Raw genomic sequence first — 25,137 nt, forward strand, 5'->3', positions numbered from 1 at the left:
ATTGTGTTGTCTCTTTTGATATTAATATATAAGTCTAAATGTAAATATATTTAATATAAATATATAAAGATTCAAAGTTATTAAAGTGACAATATTGCATATAATATGTCCAACTTTATTTTCATGTTTTGGAGCAGTTTAGAAACCATCAAGTTTTCTAAATCAAGTAATAGAAGTCATATTATTATAACTTTGAAAGCTTAAAACATGTTAGGTTACATATTACTTACAGATTAAAATCCACTCTGCACTCATAGTATTCCATGAAATGTAGCAAACAGTAAACTACAGAATAAAAATATCATGAGCTCTAATTGTCGACAAAAATTATCATTGCCTTTGTCATACTGCATACATCAGACAACATAATCATTTTCTCTATCTTGGTTATAAAATGTTAATTTTATAAATTGGGATCCTCTTGACTACATAGTCAACTTATATAGTATTTTTCCAATTTGAAAAATAAAAGGAAAAAAGAAGCATGTGGGCTTACTGCCTTTCTTTAATTAGAAGATACATGCAGCTCTTTTACATAGAAGGTTAGCACAGCTTCTGATGAACAGCCCAGTGACTATAGGTTTATATTGGGGAATTGGATTGAAATTTTGCAAAAGATTTTACTTTACATATAACTGATATCAGGTAAGGAATGTGTTATTATTAATGGACTCTCAATCTGAAAGCTCTGTTATGTAATTACATACTGTTAATAAAAATAAATATAGTCGAATTTGTAGTTATTCTCCATTTTTTGAAAATAAATTATTATATAATAAATCCTGACCACAGTTTCCACTCCATCTACTCCTCCTAACACCTCCTTCACCTCCCCTTTTTCTATGATTCACTTTTCTTATGTTTCCTCTTCAAAAAAAAGTCCAGGATTTGAAGAGAGCAACCAATCACACACACACACACACACACACACACACACACACACACACACACAGACAAAACACTAACCATCATATGAAGGATATAGACATGGCAAATCAGTCGAACTAGAAAGAGTCCCCAAAACAACAAAAATAGTCAGAGACAGCCCTCTCTCACTCTTAGGAATTGTACAAAACAAATAATCATAACATATGCAGAGGACCTGGGACAAATTCATGCAAGCATCCTGATTGCCACATTCAGTCTCTGTGAGCACATATGAGCCATGCTTAATTAATTCAGAGGGTCAGGTTCTCCAGCTTCTTTCCATCCCCTATGACTCCTACAACCTTTCATCACCTTCTTCTACTCAAATTCCTGAGCTCTTAGAAGAAGTATTTTGTGATTACTTTGTTCTGTCTCCCTGCTAGTGGTGTCTGACAATACAGCAGCAGAGCAAAGTCAGAGCCAGTTACCCTCTCTGGTTCAGATGTCACTGTATGCCAGACCAAGGAGTGTGAAGTGGAGCCTGGGACAGATAGGTCCCACACAGCTCTGCTCCATCTAGCAATAACAGGGACCCGATACACTGAATCTAATAGAAGAGAAAGTGAAGAAGAGCCTCAAACACATGGGAACAAGAGAAAATTATCCTGAGCAACAATGAGTTGTGCTTAAAGACCACAATTGACAAACTGGACCTTATAAAATTGAAAAGCTTCTGTAAGGCAAAGGACATTGTCAGTAAGACAAAAATGGCAACCTACAGATTTGGAAAAGATTGTTACCAACCCTCATTCCATAGAGGGCTAATATACCAAATATACAAAGAACTCAAGAAGTTAGACTCCAGAGAACAAAATACTTCTATTAAAAATGGGGTACAGAGCTAAAAAAAGAATTTTCAACTGAGGAATCTCAAATGGCCAAGAAGCACCTAAAGAAACGTTCAACATCTTTAGTCATCAGGGAAATGTAAATCAAAAAATAAAAATAAAAATAAAAAACCCTGAGATTTCACCTCACACTAATCAGAATGGCTACGATCAAACATTCAGGTGACAGCAGTGGCTGCCAAGGATCTACAGAAAGAGGAACACTCCTCCATTGCTGGTGGGATCACAAGCTGGTACAACCACTTTCAAAATCAATCTGTGACTCCTCAGAAAATTGAAAATAGTTCTGCCTGAAGACCCAGCTAGAGAATAAACGCAAAAGATGCTCCAAAATATAACAAGGACATATACTCCCCTACGTTCATAGCAGCCTTATTTATAATAGCCAGAACCTGGAAAGAACCCAGATGTTCCTCAATGTAAAAATGGATAGAAAAAGTGTGGTATATTTACACAGTGGAATTCTACCCAGCTATTAAAAGACAATGACTTCACAAATTGTTCAGGTAAATGGATGGAACTGTAAAATATCACCCTCAGTGAGGAAACCCAGACCCAAAAGAACAGACATGGTATGTCCTCACTGATAAGTGGATATTAGCCCAACAGCTCAGAATATCCACGATAAAACTCACAGATTATTTGAAGCTTAACAAGAAGGAAGACTTTTGGTGTGGGTATTTCAATCCTACTTAGAAGGGAGGATAAAATAATCACAAGAGGTAGAGGAAGGGAAAGACCTATGAGGGAAAAAGGAAGGGGAGGAAAAAGGAGAGGAAAAAGTATGGGAATAGACAGGAGGGAAGTGCAGAGGGCCTTGAGAATGAATAGAAATATGTAGCAGGGGAAGGTGGAGAAAAGGGGGTGGGGGAGGTGGGCAAGGGGGAATGTAAACCACAAGTAACTCTCAGACACAAGGGGATCAAGGCATTCCCAGGACCCAATGAGGATGACATTAGGTGAAATATCCAACAGAAGGGAGAAAGAACCTCAAGAGACAAATTCCAGTAGATAGTTATTGCCCCAGTTGAGGGATGGGGCCATCCAACCATCTCAAAAAATTTAACCCAGCATTCTTCCTCTTTAAAAGAAACACACAGTCAAAATGCAGCAGAAACTGAAGGAAAGGCCATCCAGAGGCCACCCGACCTTTGGAACCCATCCTGTCTGCAAAAAACAACCGGAACACTATTGCTGATCCCAAGAAGTGCATGCACATAGGAGTCTAATATGGCTGTCCAATGAGAGGCTCCACCTCCAACCGATGCAGTACTCACAGCCAACAACTGAACTGAACCCTGCAACCCAATGGAAGAGTTATTGGAATGACTGTACGAGTTGAAGTGGATTACAACCCTATAAGAATAATCATATCAACTACCAGACTCCTTAGAGCTCCCAGAGACTAAACCACCATTCAGAATATATATGCATGGGTCCACAGGTAGCAGAGAATTGCCTTATCTGGCATCAGTTAGAGGGGTGACTCTTGGTCCTGTGGAGACTTGTTGCCCCCATCATAGAGGGATGCTAGGTGGGGTGATGCAGGAGTGGGTGGGTGGGTGGATGGAGGAGCATCCTTTCAGAGGCAATGGAGAGGGGACATAGTATGAGGGATATTTGGAGCAGAGACCAGGAATGGGGACAATATTTGAAATGTGAATAAAGAAAACAAATTAAAAAAAATAGCAGGTGAGAAGCAAGCCTTGAAGAGCAAGTACTTAATGTTACTGCCCTGAGTTTTGATACTGGCTTCCCTCAGTGAAGGACCCATAGCTATGAGGTGAAAATACCTCCCTCCCCCAAAGAACTCTATCAGACTATCAGATATGGAGTTAGTAAAAATCTTTTTCTGTTCTGAAAGGTGCTATCACTTCGTCGATTTTAGCATGTTTCTCTGCCTTACAGAAACTGTATGTTGAGGGTCTTTTTATTAACTGATGAACTTAGTCATTGTACTATTTCTTTTCTATTCAGAAAGTTATATCCTGTATTGTTGCATTTAAGGCTATTCCCCACTCCCTCTTCTGTCAGGTTTAGCATGTCTGGTTTTATGCTGATATCTTTAATCCTACTTTGTCTTGGATTTTGTACAGGGTGATAAATATTGACCTATTTGCATTGTTCTATGGTTAGAAAACCAGTTTGACTGACACCATTTGTCGCACATGCTTTCTTTCTTCCAATGTGTATTCCTGGCTTTTTTTTAACCAAAAGTTAAAGATATGTGTAGATATGTGAGTAGATTTATGTCTCGGTCTCTAATTCAATTACTCAACGTGTCTACTTTTATGCAAATCTGTTGTGTTTTTTTCCTCTTTCTTTTTCTTTTTCTTTTTCTTGCTTTCTGGTTCATTCTGTTTTGTTTTTTATTACAGCTCTACTTTTCAATGTAAAATCAGGGATGGCAATAGCTCTAAGATTTCTTTTATTGTTCAGGATTGTGTTAGCCACACTGGTGTTTTGTTTTGTTTTTGTTTTTTTCCATATGAAGGGCATATAAAGTTGAGAATTTTCCTTTTCATTTCAAACTCCATTGAGTCCTTAATCTCTCCAGGATGAGGGGGTGTTAGATTTTGTAAGAGGCTTTTTCAACATCTAATAAAATGACCATATGTTTTTTTCTTTCAATTTGTTTATGTGGTAAATTACATTGACTAATTTTTTTTTACGTTAAACTATGCCTGCATCTCTGGGATGAAGTCTACTGGATAATTTTGGATGATTTTTTGATGTGTTCTTGGGTTCATCTTCAACTACTTTATTGAGTTTGAGTTTTTTTTTAATTTGTGATAAAATGGTTTTACCAAATTGCTTCTTAGGTATATTTGCTTGAAATATCCTTTTCTAATCATGTACCTGAGGAAATAGCAACCTTTGATAATGAGACACATTTCTTGGATTCAGGAGAGGAATTGATTTTCTTTTCCCATCCATTCTGTTAATGTGTGTCTTTTTATTGTGGAATTGAGGCCATTGATTTGAAGAGATATCAATGATTGTAAATTCTTATTATTCTGTTTATGATAGTGGTGATAGTGGTTGTATTGTGATAGTGATAGTACTCGTGGTGGTGGTCTTCTGTGTGTATGTGCTTTCCTTCTTTTATTTTTGATATTGTATTTTTTATTTTCTGTGTTTTATGGGTGTAGTTAGGCAACTTTGAAAGATGTTTTCTTTTAGCACTTCCTTCAGGACTTGATTTGCAGATAGATATTTGTAGATAGATATTCTTTATATGCAATACTTTGTTTTCTCTTTCTTTGCTGACGGAAAGTTTTGCTGGGTATTATAATCTGGGCTAGCATCTGTGTTCCTTTACAGTCTGCAGGGTATCGTTCTAAGGTCTTCCTGGCATGTAGAATCTTCATTTAGAAGTCTGCCTTTTTATATTTCTTAGTCATTTTCCCTTTCTGGTTTGATATTTTTTGTTCTGTAGGTTTAGTATTTTGATTATTAAATGGTATATGAACTTTATTTGATGGTTCAATGGATTTGGTATATAACACTTTTTTATTTTTATAGGCATCTCCTTTAGTTTAGGAAAATTTTCATATATAATTTTTAAAATTATTTTCTAGGCTTTAGATCTGGGATTCTTTTCCTTCCATTGTTATTATTCTTAGTTCTGCTTTTCAAAATATTTATATTGATTTCCTAGATATTTTATGTCAGGATATTTTTAGGTTTTACATTTTCTTTGACTGAGTTGTCTATTTCTTTGTATCTGCAAGGTCTGAGATTTTCCTCTTCCATCCCTTGTTTTCTATTGGTGATACCTCTGTATTTCCTGCTCACATTCCTAAGGTTTTCATTTCCAGCATTCAGCAGTTTGTCCCTTCTACATTGCTTCTAATTACATTTTCGTGTCTTGAACTATGTCCTTCAACTGTTTTCTTTCTGGATTTTCAGAGAATGTGTTGCTTGTTTAACTGACTTGTTTGACTGGTGAGGAATTCTTACTGTTGTTGAAGCCTAAGAGATAGGGAGGCCAGTAGATGACAATCAGTTGTAGTGCTAATGGCAACCCTCAAGATTTGTTCTTAAGGACAAAGAGAGAAGTTCCATTGCCAGCTTACCTAGTCATCTGGCAGGGTTGGCCTTTGGTTAGCACAGATTGTCTGGACAAGTTGGTGTCTGGCATACAGTGAAGAGTTAGTGAGGGCGGCCAGGTAGGGATGATCAGTATGATCCACTGGAGACATGGGCAGGAAAGAGAGAGAGAGGAGTCTGTACATGGTGAACTCCTACAGTACTAAAAGTGACCCTGAGCTTTGCTTCTGTGGGAACAGAGAAAGTCTATAACCAAAGTCTGAAGCTATACACTTATACAGTCAGTATACCAAGGAACATTCAAAACATTGTGGCTTTCTCTATTTCCTTCCAATGCCCCTAAGAATTTGTGAACAAAGAGATAGTGATTCAGACATATACAACCACAGAAGATCAGTGAAACTCTGGAGAACTGTTTATCACTGGCGTCATCTTTAGTGATGGGATCATGCCAGGATGTAGCTGCCTAGCTACATGTCAGTTCAGGAGACTACAATCTGTTCTCAAAGAGTAAGAATCTCATCCCATTCTGATTTTAACTGACAGCTTTTGGTAAATGCTCTGGGGTGATGTGAAGATTAAATGGAAGACCCGATGGATAGGCTCGTTATATATACTATTTTGAGGAGGAATATAATACCAGTGAAACACGCCCCAAATTTCATCATTCACACTTTAGGCAGGTGTGGTAAAAAGTGTTTTCCAGAGGAACCAAACTCGTAAAATGTCTGGATATTATAAATAGGAATTAGTGAAATGGCCAACAACAAATAGTGGCAAAAGAGTCTAAACAGTGTCCTCTAAACTTGAAGAGCCTATGAATACTACATATTCTTAGTTCCACATATATGGGTACTTTTTCAACAATTATGAGCAGAAAATCAGAATTCTAATGACAGTAGAAGTAGGAACATGGCAGACACTCAGCTAAAACACGAGACTTCAGCAACCATCTTCAGTGAGAACTGAGGTTAAACAAAATATATTGATTTAAGATTCATTTTGCTATTTAAATGATTAATTTTTGAAAATGTTTTATATGACAAAAGTGTTATATCAGCCCAACCTTCCCTCTCACCTCTTATATTCTTTGTGCTCTTATATCTCCCACTCAAATTCATGGCCTTTTAATTATTATTAGCATCTTTATTTTATTAGTATATGCACACATGATACACACACATACATCTCTATATGATTTCTGTGTGTGTGTGTGCGTGTGTCTGTGTGTGTGTGAGTGTGTGTGTGTGTGTGTGTGTGTGTGTGTGTGTGTGTGTGTGTGTGTCGGTGAGCCTATTTACTGTTGCCCACTGGGATTAGGTAATCTGTCAGGAGCTCACTCTGGAGAATACAAATTGTTCTAATCTTCGTACTTAATAAATGCCTTAATTTCTTGGAGCTCCTCAAATCCGAACTCCTACAGGACAACGCTGGCTAATCAGTAGAGTTGTCATCCATTGGTTGATCCTTCCAGAATTGTCCTCATTGACCTCACCATAGCTGATATCTGACCCAATCAGATATCACAAAGAGTATCACCACAGATATCTTTAGAAAAAAGAGAAAAAGTGCATTATAAAAGCTTCATTTCCTAGAGAATTGAAATTATAACAAACACATTAAAAATATTGTTCATGAATGGAAAGATAGTGAATTAATGAGATAGTTTATAATTGTACCCATTTTTTCATGAATTCTTTATCAAATAGCTCTGCTGGGAACAATTTGTAACTTTATTCAATAAGAAATTAATAAGATTTAAGAGAAAAATATAAATGTACAATATCAAAACACTATTAATACCCTTGTAAAAAATACAAGAAAATAAAATAAGATGATTTTGGTATTTTTAGTGGTGCTTAGTAAAGCAACTATAACAATATGAATTAAAAGTAATATATGATTTCATTACAGTATTTTGAAAATATTCTTTCAAACATATAGTCATGTTAAAAAATTTAATCACACAATAAAATATATTGGCTCAAAGAACTACTTTGTTTTTTCTTATGGAAGGAATACAGTAGTCTTCATTTCTTTAGGTCAAGTATTCTTTAGGTCAATACTAGAATAAAACAAATGTTCTACAAAGGCTTGTGATATTAATATCAAGCACCATTTGCTGAATGCTCTTTGCTTCTAGACAGAATTGTAATCATTGTCTCAAATGTCAATTAAGTAGAGTGTATACAAATTTTTATTAAGAAACCAATTATTATTATTATTATTGGAAATAAACTAGGTAATGCATGCTTGTTATACTACATAGATAACTATTAATTCAACCAGACATCAAACATGAATTAACTAATGAATTCAGTATAAAACCTGCCAAGTTGGCATTTAGGTTATTACTGACATGTTTCCATAAATCAGTAAGTTGGAGAATTGTAACAATTTTTGTCCCAAACTTTTAAAATTGAATTCAGACCTAAATATTTAGGAGCAGATTTGTGTAAGATTATAAAAATCAGTAGAAATGAGTGTTCCCAAGTCTCTCTCTCTCTCTCTCTCTCTCTCTCTCTCTCTCTCTCAACATATTGTTTAGTAACAGACTTCTGCTTTAAGTCTCAATTACTGCAGGAAAACCTTCTCTATTTTGGGTAGACTAAGGCTCTAATCTATGAGTGCAGTAGTATGCCATTAGAAGTAACATTGTTGCTTTGTCCTTTTAGCAAAATAAAAGTATTAGGTTTCCCCTATGCCTATGCTCTCTTTAGTAACTAAGTTCTTGGCTATATTAGCAGTATATGATAGGCTGCATATCATGTAGTAGTCTTTAAAAAGTAGTTATTAACTATCTATAGCTCCTTGTCTAGGCATCATGCCCTGTGAAACTTCCCCTATGTATGTCAGCATGCCAGCTAATGTTTTCATATTTCCGTCCTTTTTATTCTGCCAAATTGTTCAGATTTTATGGGTAGAACATCTATGTCATATAGAAAACAGTATGTCATAATAAATATCCTGGTCCTCTGGCCCTTACAATCTTTCTGCTCCTTTTTCCATTATAGTCTCAGCTTTACTTATAAGTATTGGGTTGCAGATCTCCCAATTTGGGCTGTACAGCTCATGGACATTTGTTCCCTGTATTTTGAACGAGTGTTAAGTTATGTAATTTTCTCAATCTGAAACACAAAGAAGCTTCGAAGTGGTTTCCATGTATTCATTGATGAATGTTTAGGTTTAGTCTATATTTTTCTACTATAAATAATAAGACAATAAGAGGAACTGAATGTGTGTCTTTGACACACTGATTTTTACACTTTTGATCAAATATCCAAAATACACTAAGTACAGTGACATTCTCTGAGCATATCAGCCATCACCTGCATCAAAAGAGCTGTGACTATGTGCAAGAGACCCTTGAGGTTTTTCCAGTTGCTCGTTGACGCTCTTTCATGATGGAGATGGCGGTGGCATTGGTGGGAAAAGACATGGGATACTCTTGTGAGGTTCAAACCACTCTTGCCTATATTTTACATTCAGTTAAATATAATTCTTTCCTAATGGATTTTGGCCTTGAGATTTCAGGAGTTACTAGAATACTTTGATGGGTTGAAAGTTAACTGAAGCTTCATCTGTTAGTTCATCTCTGCAGGTATAGGAAACTATGCATTCATGGTCCGGAGACAATTTTCCGTGTTGCAGCTACTTTGCGGTCACTTGTGAGTAACAGCTCACCAGTGCACCCTACATGATCCCCATATGCTCATTGTCTTCCCAAGTTGGACTTTGTTGAAATTGGATCTTATCCGCACATGGAGGATGTCCAATTTCCAGTCAGTAGATGCTTGTTTGCATGTCTCTGGGAAAAATAAAATTGTTAGTTCATGGAACCTATTCATGTTTAATATTCTGAGAAATTTTCGAAAAACTTAGTTGTTTAAAAAATGCATGTGATGTTTTCATAGTGACTATACTCATTTGCATCTCTATCAAGACTTTCATTTGCACTGCCCATTTTGTTGTTGTTGTTTCTGGTTGGAAGGGCCACAGCAAAACTTAAGCTGTGGCAATTTAATGAGAACAATCAGACATTTATACCTTTATCAGAAACAATACAGTGACAATAGCCAGGGGTCTTGATTCTTTTTATGAACAAGTCACTCTCAGTAGTGTGACTTTTGTGAAGTAAAAACTATACCACTGTTTTAATTGTATTTTTGATCATTATTAATATAAACACTTTTTTCTCTCACTTGATAAAAACATAGATCATTTGGGACAAAGTCATTTCAGATACATTTCCCATTTTAAACACATATTGCTTTCTTGTGGTTCGATAACATCACTAGATATTCCCAAAAGTAAGATGCTGCCATATCAGGGGTATGGTTGAAAAATATTTTTTTTAATTTTGTTTTGTATTTTAATTTCCTTGCATATAACTTCAAATTGTTGTCTCCTTTGTTCAGATGAAATTAGTTTCTACCTTTTGTATAAAGCAATGATATTTAGATAAATTTAAAATGTTTTACTTTAATGATGAAATATATCATTACAGTCTTCTTGAATTGGAGTCAAAATATTTTTTAAAATTTTTTGTTTATTGAAAGATTCTTTGCTAGCAGCAAACCATTGAACTGAGAATGGGACCTGCATTGGAGGAATTAGAGAAAGGATTGAAAAAGCAGAAGGGGCTTGCAAACACAAGAACAATGATGCCAACCAACCAGAGCTCCCAGGGACTAAAACATTACTCAAAGACTATACATAGACTAACCCATGGCTCCAGCTGCATATTTAACACAGGATGGCCTTGTTGGTCACCAATGGAAGGAGAAACTCTTGGTCCCACCAAGGTTGGACCCCCAGTGTAGGGGAATGTCAGTGGGGTGGGAAGGGGGATGGATGAGGAGGGGAACACCCTTATAGAAGGGGAGGGGCATGGGATAGGGGGCTTATGTCCTCGAATCTGGGAAAGGGAATAACATTTGAAGTGTAAATAAAAAAATATCCCATTATAAAAAAAGGAACTAGATTCTTTTCTCATACAATATAACCTCATAACAATTTCCCCTTCCTCTACTTCTGTTACTTCTCCACCTCCTCTTACCTATACATCTACTCATTTTTGTTCTGTCATTAGAGACCAACGATTTCTAGGAGATAATAACCAAATATAAAATATAACATATTTTATGAATAATATATAAGTATAACAATTTGTTAAATTTGAAATTTAATAAGTTATAATAAAACCTTAACCTCCAAACAGTATAAGAGTACAACAGAAGGAAAAGAGCTCCAAAACTGTGCATAAAACTCAGACACCTGCTCTTTCTCATATTCAAGAGTCTCATACCAAGCTACGAGCTAAATATAACCACAGGTATGAATTACTGTAGGCTTTATTCTTGCTGCTCCGAGCTCTGTGAGTTCATATGATCCTTGCTCAGTTGATTGAAAGGTTCTTGTATTTGTACTGTGCTATGGCTTACTTTGTGACTCTTCATCCATGGGGTTCAAGGGCTCTGACAGTTATTAGATTGGGACATCTCATTTTTAGTTGTGTGTTCCAAAGTTTCTGTCTCTCTAGCTGTGGGTTTTTGCATTGGATGCCTTCTGCTGTTGGGGGAAATCTCTTTGATGGTTGTTGAATAAGGCATGGATGAGAAGTATAGTTTGCATATTGTTAGAAATCATTCATTTCCTTTTACCTTAGGTCTCTGGGTTCTCGATTGTCTAGTCCTTGGTTACTTAATGTGGAATATGAGTTCTGTCTTGTGGAGTGGGCCTTAAGTTAAATCATACACTGACTACACACTCACACAAGTCCTGGGCCATCATTATCCTACCACAATTTTCAGGCATGCCAGATGATATGCCAAAGGATTTAAGGATGGGCTAGTGATTTTGTTTCTCTTTTGATAGCCCAAAGAGACCCTTTATGTACAAAAGACACTAGAACGTACGAGTAAAGGACTCCACATAGACTCCAGATTGACTTCTTCCTAATCAATATGTTGTGTGGATATTGCTCTGTACAATGGATCTATGCAGTGGTTATGTGAAGAACAACTGATTATCTTATCAACATCATGGCTTGTGTGGGATTTCCATGAGAGCTCAATTGAAGGTACCATAGTCTCAGTTTTGGAGGACGTATTTGGTGATAACTAATAGCCTATTGGGACTTTACCACCCCCTAATTGGGAAACTTAATTATTATCACTATCGCATATTTTATGGAATTCCCACTGCTGTTAGTTCTCATACCATCAAACGAGGTTGAGAACTGTCATCTCAAGGTTTGTAAAGAATTGTCTTTGAATTTTTATGGGGATTGCATTGATTCTGTAGATTGTTTTTGGAAAGATGGATTTTTTCTATGTTAAACTTTCTGATCCATGAGTATAGGAGATTTTTATTCTCATATATTTTTCAATTTATTTTTTCAAAAACTTGGAAGTTTTTCTTAAATCATACACATTGTTCTACTTACATGATCAAAGTGACCTCATGTTATTTTATATTTTTGAGGCTATTGTAAAAGATGTTGTTTGCCGGATTTCTCTGTTGTCTGCTTGTTATATGTATATACAAGCACTACTGGTTTTTGTTATTTAATCTGCTGACAGTGTTTATCATCTAGAGAATTTATCAGCTGATATTTTTGGGTCACATACATATACTATCATATAATTTGCAAATAATGACACTTTGACTTCCTCCTTTTCAATTTGTATCCCCTTAATATTTGGTTTTCTTATCGCTCTATCTAAAATTTATGTACTATATTGAATAGGTATAGAGATAGTGGACAACTTTGCCTTGTTCCTTATTTTAATAAAATTACTTTGAGTTTCTCTCCGTTTCATTTGATGTTGATTATAGGCTTGCTCTAAATAGATTTTATTATTTTGAGGTGCCTTCTTTGTATGGCTGATTTCTTTATGACTTTTATCGTGAAGAAAGTGGTCAACTGCCTTTTCTGAATCCAATGAACTTATCATGTGCTTTCTTCTTTCATTTTGTTTACATATTAGATTATGTTTATTGATTGTTCTATATTAAATTACCCCTGTGTCTCTGGGATGAAGCCTATTTGATCACAGTAAATGATCCAATTTTATGTGTTCTTAGATTCTGAATCTTATTGAGAATTTTTGCCTTTTTGTTCATAACAATAATTGGTTGTAATTCCATTCTTCTGTGGTCTTATGTGGTTTAAGTATTTTGCTAATTATTTTACATTTTTTTGGAAGAGGAGAAAAATATCTACAAGCAAGTATCCAATGTTGACCTCTAAAAGCTACAACTACTGTACTTATGAAAAATGTCCTTCTATAATACATATGAATTTTGAAATAAAATTCATATAAACCATGGGATGCATTTGCCAACTAGTGAGTACAGTACTTCTTTAATTATATGTTACGATTAATGAATTCATGGCTCATGATAAAAACAATTTCCAAACATAAGTTTCCCAGATGTAACTGCTCTTTCTTTCCCTTTCTTGTGGGCGTTGCCATGTTGTTCTGGTACAGTGGGTGTTCCTTTACTTTTTCTCTGAGACTCTGCTCCCACACTCTTTGCCATGTAGCTGTTCGTCTTCTATGTAGCTGACTGAGCTTCTTGCCTCACTCAAACTGTATGGGTTTCTCTTTTCTTCTCTATCTTGTTTCTCTTGGGAGCTGCTGAAGTATACAATTTGTCTGCTTTGGGTTTTTTCTTTTAAATTCTAGTAAGAATTTCCATGATTTAAGAACAATAGTTTTTAAAGGTTTAAGTGCCACAATGTCAGTCCTCCTTAGGTTAGTAGAACCTTGGAAGGAAGGGAAGCCCTTGGTCCTGCCAAAGCTGGACCCCAGTGAATGGGATTGTTGCGGGGAGGGTGGTAATGGCGGTTGGATGGTGAGGGGAACAACCATATAGTAGGGGAGAGGGAAGGGTTAGGGGGAGGTTGGCTTGGAAACCGGGAAAGAGAAGAATATTTGAAATGTAAATAAGAAATACCCAATTTAATATAGATGGAGGGGAAAAAAGTAAAAAATCACTATAGTCCTTGCTGAGTTAATCGAAGTCTGCCATGGACCTCAAAATAAGAAATGTGTCATAACTGTGAGCTCAAGTACTTCCTAATGTCTAGGCTTTGTCTTTACACCCACCTCAGACACCATATCACACTCACGGTGCTCAGTACATGACAAAGCATTCTGATTAATTATTACATTACTCATATCACTCTAACATTTTTCTTTTTCCTATGAAAGTTTTTTCAAGTTCAGTTTCTTATTTTGAGAGCAGGACAATCCAATTGCTTGTTTGTTGTTTTGTATCTTTCTTACTGGTTTCTAAAATCTTGTAATGAAACCCTTTTGAAACTCAACTCATAAATGAGATTTTTAATTGCGTTGGTGGTTTTTGTACCTTACAAGCATGTCCCTTTGAAATTTTGGCACTCATAAACAATGTGGCAAGTGATAATATCACTGTGGCTTCTGAAGTTAAGTTAGACACTTCCAAATCAACAGAAAAGGTTAGAATTCTAGGGTTTCTATTTACATATTACTGTTATAATGCATGAAGACATAGAAAATGATGGCTTCTAAGTACAAAGTTTTGGAAAATTTCTCTTAACAGTAACAACTTTATGAATGCTTTAGATATGTATTTTGGAATTAATATTTACATAGAAGTCTGAATTATTTTATACTATGGTAGACAATATTGACAATATCTCTAACATGTATTTTATATATTCATTTTTCACTAAAACAATGAAAATCCTAAGATCATGTTAAATATATATTAGCAATATCATTTATTAAGATTTGAAGCAAAAGCTATTCCTTCATGAGCATATCTACATTTTCTAATTATTGAGGACCAAAAGAACGCTATTACACAATTTATTTTCAAAATAGCAAATTTCCTTGGGCATCAACTTTCATAAACCTAACTATTCAAGATGATTGAAGTCTCTAAATAGCATCATTCTGGCAGATTAGATATAGTCCAATTATATTGACTATTATATTCAAAAGTTTAATTATTTATATTTATATTGTGGAAATGCATCTAGTGTATGCTAAAATTCCTTTCTTAAAACATTCCAGAAGTAGGTATTTTATATCATAAAATTTACCTGATTCTATTTTATAGATAAATATATAAATAGATATATACATATATATATGAATACATGTGTATGTATAGAAATGTAAAATAATTTGTAAATTCATTTTTAAAGTAATAATTTTTCTCTATTCCCTACCTAGCTCCCAATGAATGAGACAATGACAATTAGATTCATTTTATGAAGATTTAGTGTACAATAACTTGACAGTCATTTATCTGTTCTAATCCTCTATGTTAATCTGAATACTTTCCAGCCAAAATCTGAGAGGTACATGGATTTTAGTATTGGTTTAGCATTCTGACCTTCAGGTTTTTTCCATAATGTCTCTCCTAGACTTTTATCACCCAATGAATATGCTTTTTCCACCTCTCTCTTCCTTCTCTTGGATGGCAGAAGCCTAGCCATATTCTCTTTTTTGTCTAGACAATGGATGATCAGATTTTATTGACAAGTCATAGAATAAATAGGGTTCAATGTTTATGCAAACTTTAGATGAAAGATTCTTAGAATAAGCATTATAATGCCATATTCAGATTGAAAACTCCTGTAAATAGCTTCTATACCTCTTTATGAACTGAATGGATATCATTTTAAAATTCAATAAGAAATTGAGAGCTTCGTTAAAAAGGAAAGAAATGTTCACGGATAATTCTTATAAATTGCCCCATTAATACTAGGTATATATGCAATCTCCGTGGAACTGTAGGAAAAGATAGCAATGTCCCACATGGCATGCGGACTGAATTCCTGTCCTGAACGGCTGAGCCACATCATCAGCACAATGCTTTATAATTTAACTTTTTATATCTTTTTCCTTTCAATCGTTATCCTATCCTGGCTTTCTTGGATGCATCTTTGTTAAGATATTTGCTATCAGTGACTTAGCAACACAATAAGGCAAAACACAGTAACTAAATACATGCCTACACAGTAAATTATATAAAATGTGCATGAATAAAGTTAGCACATTCCCTTTGTGTATGATCTTGATGCCTGTGGTACAAGGGATGGGATGGGCTTCATGAATCAAAAGGAAGCAGACTAGTAAAGGAATAGAGAAAATACAAGAGCAAATTTGTGATCAAATTCTAATATTTTTCCAAAAAATCATTATGCACACACAACACCATAACGATAGCAGGCAGTGGAAGAATAATCATCCTTCATTGTCTGGCAAATGGTTATACCACACAGAGAATGAATAGTAAGCGAGACTAGTGACTGAGAAGACAGATGTTGTCATGGGAATAGATGGAGTTTCTCACTGGCAATTCATTCCTAATACTAAAATTATACTGAATTGGAATAGTCTAATTTGGGTCTTGGGGCATCATCTCTTTCCTCACCATTTGCATTAATTTTGGCTATCATGAGTGATTCTGTTGTTAGAAGATCCTGTCTAAAACTCTGTGGAATATATACTTGGAAAATATTTACTTGCCTACTGATCAATAGAAATGAAGCATAAAATATTAATATTCACTCAGTACAAAAAGGAATTATTATTCTGTAAAATAGTAATATTTAAAAATTTTAGACAGAAAATTAAAAATCATATATATATATATGGAGAACCTAATTGAGACACATATTTGGGGACCAATGCTGATACATGAAAATTGCAAAAAAATTAAAAGACCCCTTTAAGTATGATATATAAATAATTAAACCTTTATAATGTCTAGGCTTGTGTTTTCAAGGGCCTCCTATAACATGTTCAAAATGTAATTCACCAATAACAGATTGTTATGTGGAGGGACATGACATAAAAACCAATCATACAATCTCCAATGTGTGAAGCTTATGCTGATTTTAAAATAGAACTCATACGCATTCTCATAGACAATGAAGGGATGGCAATGTTTGGTTAATTCTAACTAATATTAACTTGGAACATTAAAATTCCATTTTGAAAAAAATAGATTTCAGTTCTTTAGTCTCTAGAGTCTGTCTAACCAATCTCAACAGAATTTTATCCACACTAGGTTTGTTTTCTTGTTCTCGGCATATATTTATCTATAACTGCTAAAAAAATTACCATGGTATGTAAGTTTGAACTTTGTACAGTAAGTTTCTTGTACAGTCAGAAAACCACCAATTACCTGAAGAGTAATGTAGTTTGGCTCATTTGTATTATATTGTTGATATGAATTTTCATAATTTTGCTAAATTAACATTTAGTAATAGTTAAAACCTCTCCTTTAAAACCAAGACTATTTTCAGCAACTTACCTGTTACTATTCAAATTGCTTAGCTCCTTTTCATAATATGGAGTTCATGTGTGTATGTTTGTGTGGGTAAGTGTGTGTTTTAAGCATAAACTGGTTATTTCTGTGCCACACTGTTTCAAATATCACCTTACTAAAAAACGAATAACAAGTAAGCAGTTTAATTGCATACAATGACCAAATATTGCTGTTTTAATCAACAACAAATGAAGCTTAGTGATATATTGACACATATTTAAGAACTATATGAGCCTACAAATCACTATCACTATCACTGATTTTTCTGTTCGCTCACTTAAACATATTGAAAGTTTTGTCCTCTATTTTTCTAGTGAGAGCTTGGTCAAAAAATAAGGATCCAGTATTGATAGTATAGCAGAAGCCAGAGACCTTAAAGCAAACCAATGACTCATCTACAATCAACATTTGCAAGTAAAGAAGTGAACAAGATATTAGACTTCATAAAACCAAATAACCCTATTAAAAATGGGGTACAGTGCTTAAAAACATGAATTCACAACTGAGGAATACTGAATGCCTGGGAAGCACTGAAAGATAAGTTCAAAATACTTTGTCATCAAGGAAATGCAAACCAAAACAACCCTGTCATTCCACTTCCCACCAGTCAGAATATTTAAGATCAAAAACTCAGGTGACAGCAGATGCTGGTGAGTAGAGAAAGAGAAACACTCCTCCATTGTTGGTGGGATTGCAGGCTGGCACAATCATTGTGGAAATCTGTCTGGGGATTCCTCATAAAATTGGACATGGTACCACCTGAGAACCCAGTTTTACCAGTCCTGGGCATATACCCAAAAGGTGCTCCAACATATAACAAGGATACATGCTCCACTATGTTCATAGCAGCCTTTCTTTTTTATAATAGCGAGAATGTGGAAAGAACCAGATGTTCTTCAATGGAGGAATGGATATTGGAAATGTGGTACATTTACAAAATGGTTTACTACACAGCTATTAAAAACAATGACTTCATGAAATCTTTAGGCAAATGGATGGAATGAAGAATATCACCCTGAGTGAGGTAACCCAATCACAAAGAACACATATGGTATGCACTCAATAATAAGTAGATATTAGCTCCAAATGTCAGAATATCCAAGGTACAATTCACAGACCATATGAAGCTAAAGAAGAAGGAAGATGAAAATGGGGATTCTTCAATCCTTCTTGGAAGAGGGAACAAAGTATCAAGGAGGAAAATATGGAGAAGAAGTGTGGAGCAGAGACTGAAGGAAAGGCTACCCAGAGAATGGATGACCCAGGGATCAATCCCATATAAACACACCAAACACACAAAAACATTATTGGGGATGCCAAGTGCTTCCTGACAGGAGCCTGCTATAGCTGTTTCCTGAGAGACTCTGCCAGAATCTGACAAATATAGAAGTGGATGCTTGAAGCCAATTACTGGACTGAGCATAAGGTAGGGGTTAGAGATGACAGAAGGAGCTGAAGAGGTTTGCAACCCCATAGGAAGAACAGCAATATCAAACAACCAGAACCCCTGCTCAGTGCTCCCAGGAACTAAACCACCAACCAAAGAGTACATGTAGAGGGATCCATAAATCCCTGCAGTGTATGCCTTTTTTTTAAAACAATGGGAGGAGAGACCCTTGGTCCTGTGAAGACTCAATGTCTAAATGTAGGGAAAAGCCAGGGTAGGGAAGCAGGAATGTGTTGGTGGATATGAAAGCACCTTCATAGGAGCAGGGGGAGGGAGTATGGAATAGGGGGTTTCCAGAAGGGAAACCTGGTAAGGAGATACCATTTGAAATGTAAATAAATAAAATATCCAATTAAAAAAAGAAAAAGGAAAAGAAGAAGTGTGGACAAAAGAATATACTGTGGGGCACACTGTGACATACTACAGCTTGCACAGTGCAATTCATTTTTCTTTCTAGCTTTTTTCTTTCCCTTTGGGTTGAGGGTGGTTACAATGTCATAAGATGTGTACAAAGGAACCGAAAGATAAGAGGGGTTGGGGTGCGTGATGTGAAACTCATGAAAAAGTAATAAAAAGTTAAATAATAATAAAAAACTTTTACAAAGCACTAATGATACAAGAATATATACATCAGAGATCAAAAGATTTATTTTTGTAAAATGTTAAAATAACAATGAATGTACTGAGGTGTATGTTTGCTTGCTTTGTTGTATTTGTGGTTGAGACAGGATAAATAATAAATATCAGCATTTTATTTAGTGAGTATTGTCATTGTCAGCCATGGACTGAAGCCTCAGGAAAATAACTCCCTTGTTAGAAAAGACTAAAACTCAAGTCCAAGCATGTCAAGGACCTCCACATAAAACCAGGCACAGTCAAACTAATAGAAGAAAAAGTGGGGAAGAACCTGGAACTGGAGAAAATTTCCTAAACAGAGCACCAGTGGCTTATGGTCTAAGATCAAGAATTGACAAATGGAACTTCATAAAATTGCAAAGCTTCTGTAAGGCCAATTAGGACAAACTGGCAACCAACACATCGGGAAAAGATCTTTTCCAATCCTATATCAGATAGAGGGCTAATATCCAAAATACACAAAGAGCTCAAGAAGTTAGACACCAGGGAGTCAAATAACCCTATTAAAAATGAGGTACAGAGCTAAACAACGATTCTCAGCTGAGAAGTACAAATGACTGAGAAGCACTGAAAGAAATGTTCACCATCCTTAGTCATCAAGGAAATGCACATCCAAACCACCCTGCCATTCCACCTCACACCAGTCAGAATGGATAAGACTAAAACCTCAGGTGACAGCAGATGCTGGTGAGGATGTGGAGAAAGAGAAACCCTCATCCACTATTGGTGGGATTGCAAGCTGGTACAACCATTCTGGAAATCAGTCTGGAGGTTCATCAGAAAATTGGACATAGTACTACCTGAGGACCCAACTAAACCTCTCCTGAGCATATACTCAAAAAATGCTCCAGTGTTTAACAAGGATACATGCTCCACTATGTTCATACCAGCCTTATTTATACTTTTCTGAACCTGGAAAGAACCCAGACATCCTTCAACAGAAGAATCAATACATAAAATGTGGTACATGTGCACAATGGAGTACTACTTAGCTATTAAAAACAATGACATCATGAAATTCACAGGCAGATGGATGGAACTAGAAAATATCATCCCAAGGGAGGCAAAGTAATCACAAAAAACACACACAAGGTATGCCCTCACTGATAAGTGGATATTAGCCCAAACTCTGATTATCCAAGATACAATCCATAGAACACATGAAGCTTAAGAAGAAGGACAAGCAAAGTACAGATACTTCAGTCCTTCTTAGAATGTGGAACAAAAATATTCATAGGAGGAGATGTGGATACAAAATCTGGAGCAAGGACTGAAGGAATGGATATTTATGGATAATTTCATGGATCCAGCCCATATACATATTGCCACTAAACCCAAACAATATTGCTGATGCAAAAAAATGCCTGCTGACAGGTGCCTGCTATAGAAATCTCCTCAGAGACTCTACTAGAGCATGACATACACAGATGTGAATGGTTGCAGCCAGCCATTGAGCTGAGAACAGGGTCCCCACTAGAGGAATTAGAGAGAGGATTGAAGGAGCTAAAGGGGTTTGAAACCCCATAAGAACAACAATACCAACCAACCAGAGCTCCCAGGGACTAAACCACTATCCAATGAGTATGCATGGACAGATCCATGGCTCCAGCTGCATATGTAGCAGAGGCCATCGCCTTGTTGGGCACCAAAGCAAGTTGAAACCCTTGGTCCTTGCAAAACTAGACACCCCAGGGTAGGAAAATTTCAAGGAGGGGAAGCAGGAAGGATTGTATGGTTGGATGGTGAAAAGGGGATAACATTTGAAGTGTAAATAAAAAAATTCCAATTAAAAATGCTAAATCAAAAAAGAGAGAGGAGACTAAAAGTAAAATGGAAAAATAGTAAGCTTTTCATATTGTACATAACTAAGGGACCTATGACTAAAGTAATGCATTCTTTTCCAAGATTCATGATGCTAAGTGATGATATTACACACTTTTATGAGATTCATGACCTCACCTATCATATGAAGTGGTACACTTTGAGTACCAGACACCAGTTTCCTAAGGTTGCAAGAGCCTTAAGCATACATAGCTATTAGTTAACCACTGATGTGTGAGTGTCAACTATTATAATTTCATATATATCTTGACATGCTCTTAAATGTCATTGTTCATAGTTATTCCAGCTTTGTGAGACTGCATAATTGCTTCTCTCCCTGGCCAGGTTGCATAATTTTATGTAGACCATGGAAGCAGGATGGTAGGAAATAGATTTTTTTCTTTTTATTGAATACTTTCTTTATTTACATTTCAAATGTTATCCCCTGTCCTGGTTCCTACTATGGAAACTCCCTATCTCATCCCCTCTCCCCTGCTTCTATGAGGGTACTCCCCTACCCAACTACAAACTTCCTCACTCTTACCTGCCCTGGCATTCCCCTACACTGGGGCAGCAACCCTCCATATGACCAGTTGCCTCTCCTCCCGTTGTTGTCCAACAAGTCCACCCTCTGCTATGTATATATATACTGGAGCCACTACTCCATGTGTCCTCTTTGGTTGGTGGTTTAGTCCCTGGGAGCTCTTGGATGTCTGATTGCCTGATATTGTTCTTCATATGTGGTTGCAAACCTCTTCAGTTCCTTCATTCTTTTCTCTAATTCCTCCATTGGGGACCCCATTTCCAGTCCAATGTTTGGCTGCTTGTTAGGGTCTAGCAGAGCCCCTCAGGAGACAGCTACATCAGGCTCCTGTCAGCATGCATTTCTTAGCATCTGCAATAGTGTCTGGGTTCTGAGAATGTTTGTGAGATGGATCCCCAAGTGAGGCTGTCTCTGGATGTCCTTTCCTTCAGTCTCTGCTATACACTTTGTCTCCATATCTCCTCCTATGAGTATTTTTGTTCCCCCTTCTAAGAAGGACTGAAGCATCCAGGCTTTGGTCTGCCTTCTTGAGCTTCATGTGGTCTGTGAATTATATCTTGGGTATTTCAAGCTTTGGGCCTAATATCCATTATCCTTATTTGTATAGCATGTGTGTTCTTTGTGATTGAGTTGCCTCATTCAGGATGATATTTTCTAGTGCCATCAATTTGTCTAAGAATTTAAAGAAGTCATTGTTTTTAATAACTGAGTAGTATTCCATAGCGTAGATCTACCACATTTTTCTGTATCCTTTCCTCTGTTGAAGGATATTTTAATTAGCTTTACACCTTCTCTGTTTTATACAAAATAGGGAGTCCTTAACTCCTGTTTTCTCCTAAGTTGAAATTGTAACATATTATTTGTCTTTGGAATCTGTCTCCACTAACATTGTTTTCTAATGTCTCTCTGTTTAATTTTATGATAACAAGAGCATATTTCTTCTACTTTTTTGTTAAGTATAGCATTCCTGTAGCTTTACAAAAGATATACATAATTGTGTTTATGCTAAGTATCTCTTGGGCCTTGATAACTTTCATATCACTAGAAACTGAATATTGACTTTTAACAACTGTTGGGCTCTGGTGCCAGAGTCTCCTCACGGAGATCTGTGCTTGGCTAGGTGCTCAGGTTTTGGCAAGTGGGGGAGAACTCTGCTGCTGGTCCTGCTCCACTTTCCTTCCCACCACTGATGCTTCAGTTGCTTTGGCCAGGCTGAGCCAACAGGAGACTGACTAGCCAGCGAGGGGTGCAGGAGAGCTTCTGATGGTGATTTTGGGAGTTCACAGTACTTCTCCAAGTGGTGGTGTTACAGGTCTTAGGACAGAAGCTTTCAAATGATGGAATAATTCCTGTACACTTTTAATCCTGAACACGACTCTTAAATACAGTTTTTGTATGGGCCAGTGTCTGACAGCAGGTATTTCCTATTGGTTTGGCCTGAGAGCTTGGGAAAACCTCATATACATATTTTAGGGCACGGTCCTGTTTCTATTACTGATCTGTCTTGAGCCTATGTGAACTGTGGCCATGTCCTCACCTGTGAAAGAGGGGTTTGGGGCATTATCCTCTGTGACTGATCTGTCTTGATCCTATGTAACCTGTCCTCTCCTGTGGAGGAGTGACTTAGGGCATTGCCGACGTGACTGGTGTGTCTCAAACCTCTCTTCAGGGGTCTGGGAGGGTGGTAGCTAGTGAGGCCTTGATTGAGGAGACTAGGAATGTGCCAGTCAGCCCTATTAGGGTTTCCAGGGATTCAACCTATCTTGACAAGGATTCAGGGTACCTTTCACAGCCCGCCGCCCCACAAACAACAACAACAGCACCATAACAAATTTTCAGGAGATATCTCTGTATTAATTTGAGCATTGCTTTGCATAACATAGTTATCTTTCTAATAAAGTCCCAGAGATTTGTTTGTTGCATAAGAGTCTTAAAGCTGTATATACATTATTATAAGCTGTGAAATATTTTTTATATTTTGGCAATGTTTTTTCAGCCTTGAGGAACATGAAGAATGCATTTTAGCCCTGCCACCCTTTCAATAAATTATTTTGAGTAAATTAGTTGATTTATTAATAGATCAAATCTACATAAGACTCTGTTTCTTGGTTATCAAATTTCAGTGAGATTTATTATAGATCCTAGTTGAATTTCATCTTATTTTGACATTGACTCACCTAGAGTTTTATATAATTCTCTAATATGACCACAAAACAAACAAAAATAAGCCTACTTGATCATGGTGGATGATTGTTTTGATCTACTCTTGAATTCGGTTTGCCAGAATTTTGTTGAGTATTTTTGCGTCGATATTCATAAGGGAAATTGGTCTGAAGTTCTCTTTCTTTGTTGTGTCTTTGTGTGGTTTAGGTATAAGAGTAATTGTAGCTTCGTAGAAGGTATTACCCTAGATCCCTAGAACAAACGAAACTCAAGACGGATGATCAAAATGTGAATGCTTCACTCCTTCTTTAAATGAGGAAAAAGAATACCCTTGGCAGGGAAGAGAGAGGCAAAGATTAAAACAGAGACTGAAGGAACACCCATTCAGAGCCTGCCCCACATGTGGCCCATACATATACAGCCACCCAATTAGACAAGATGGATGAAGCAAAGAAGTGCAGACCGACAGGAGCCGGATGTAGATCTCTCCTGAGAGACACAGCCAGAATACAGCAAATACAGAGGCGAATGCCAGCAGCAAACTACTGAACTGAGAATAGGTCCCCCATTGAAGGAATCAGAGAAAGAACTGGAAGAGCTTGAAGGTGCTCGAGACCCCAAAAGTACAACAATGTCAAGCAACCAGAGCTTCCAGGGACTAAGCCACTACCTAAAGACTATACATGGACTGACCCTGGACTCTGACCCCATAGGTAGCAATGAATATCCTAGTAAGAGCACCAGTGGAAGGGGAAGCCCTGGGTCCTGCTAAGACTGAACCCCCAGTGAACTAGACTATGGGGGGAGGGCGGCAATGGGGGGAGGGTTGGGAGGGGAACACCCATAAGGAAGGGGAGGGGGGAGGGGGATGTTTGCCCGGAAACCGGGAAAGGGAATAACACTCGAAATGTATATAAGAAATACTCAAGTTAATAAAAAATAAATAAATAAAAACAAAATAAAAAAAAAAACAAACCTTCAATCAGAATCCAAAATCCAAACCAACAAGGACAAAAAGAAGCAACATATTTACACTCTTTACCTTGATTTTACACATGGCTGTACGAAGACTAAGCAGCATGAATGCTCTGCACTTCTTTGTTCATTGGGGGACACATAAATGGCACATTGACTATGGAGGAGCTTAAATCTAGAAAGAACTTCAGTTCTGAACAATCAGGTTAGAATTAAGAAAATATGTATGTATAAACCCCTACTTGTTACTCATATGAAACACAGAGCATTATGGTTCTTCTCAAAGCCAAGCTGATGGTAATAGAGCACAACAGTGGTGTGCCATGTTTTCACTGTGATAGAGTGTTTTATGTGGGGTACCAGGGATGGTGGGGTACTGAGTATTT

The sequence above is a fragment of the Rattus norvegicus genome, chromosome 18, assembly GCF_036323735.1.
Source record: "Rattus norvegicus strain BN/NHsdMcwi chromosome 18, GRCr8, whole genome shotgun sequence".
NCBI classification, from domain to species: Eukaryota; Metazoa; Chordata; class Mammalia; order Rodentia; family Muridae; genus Rattus; species Rattus norvegicus.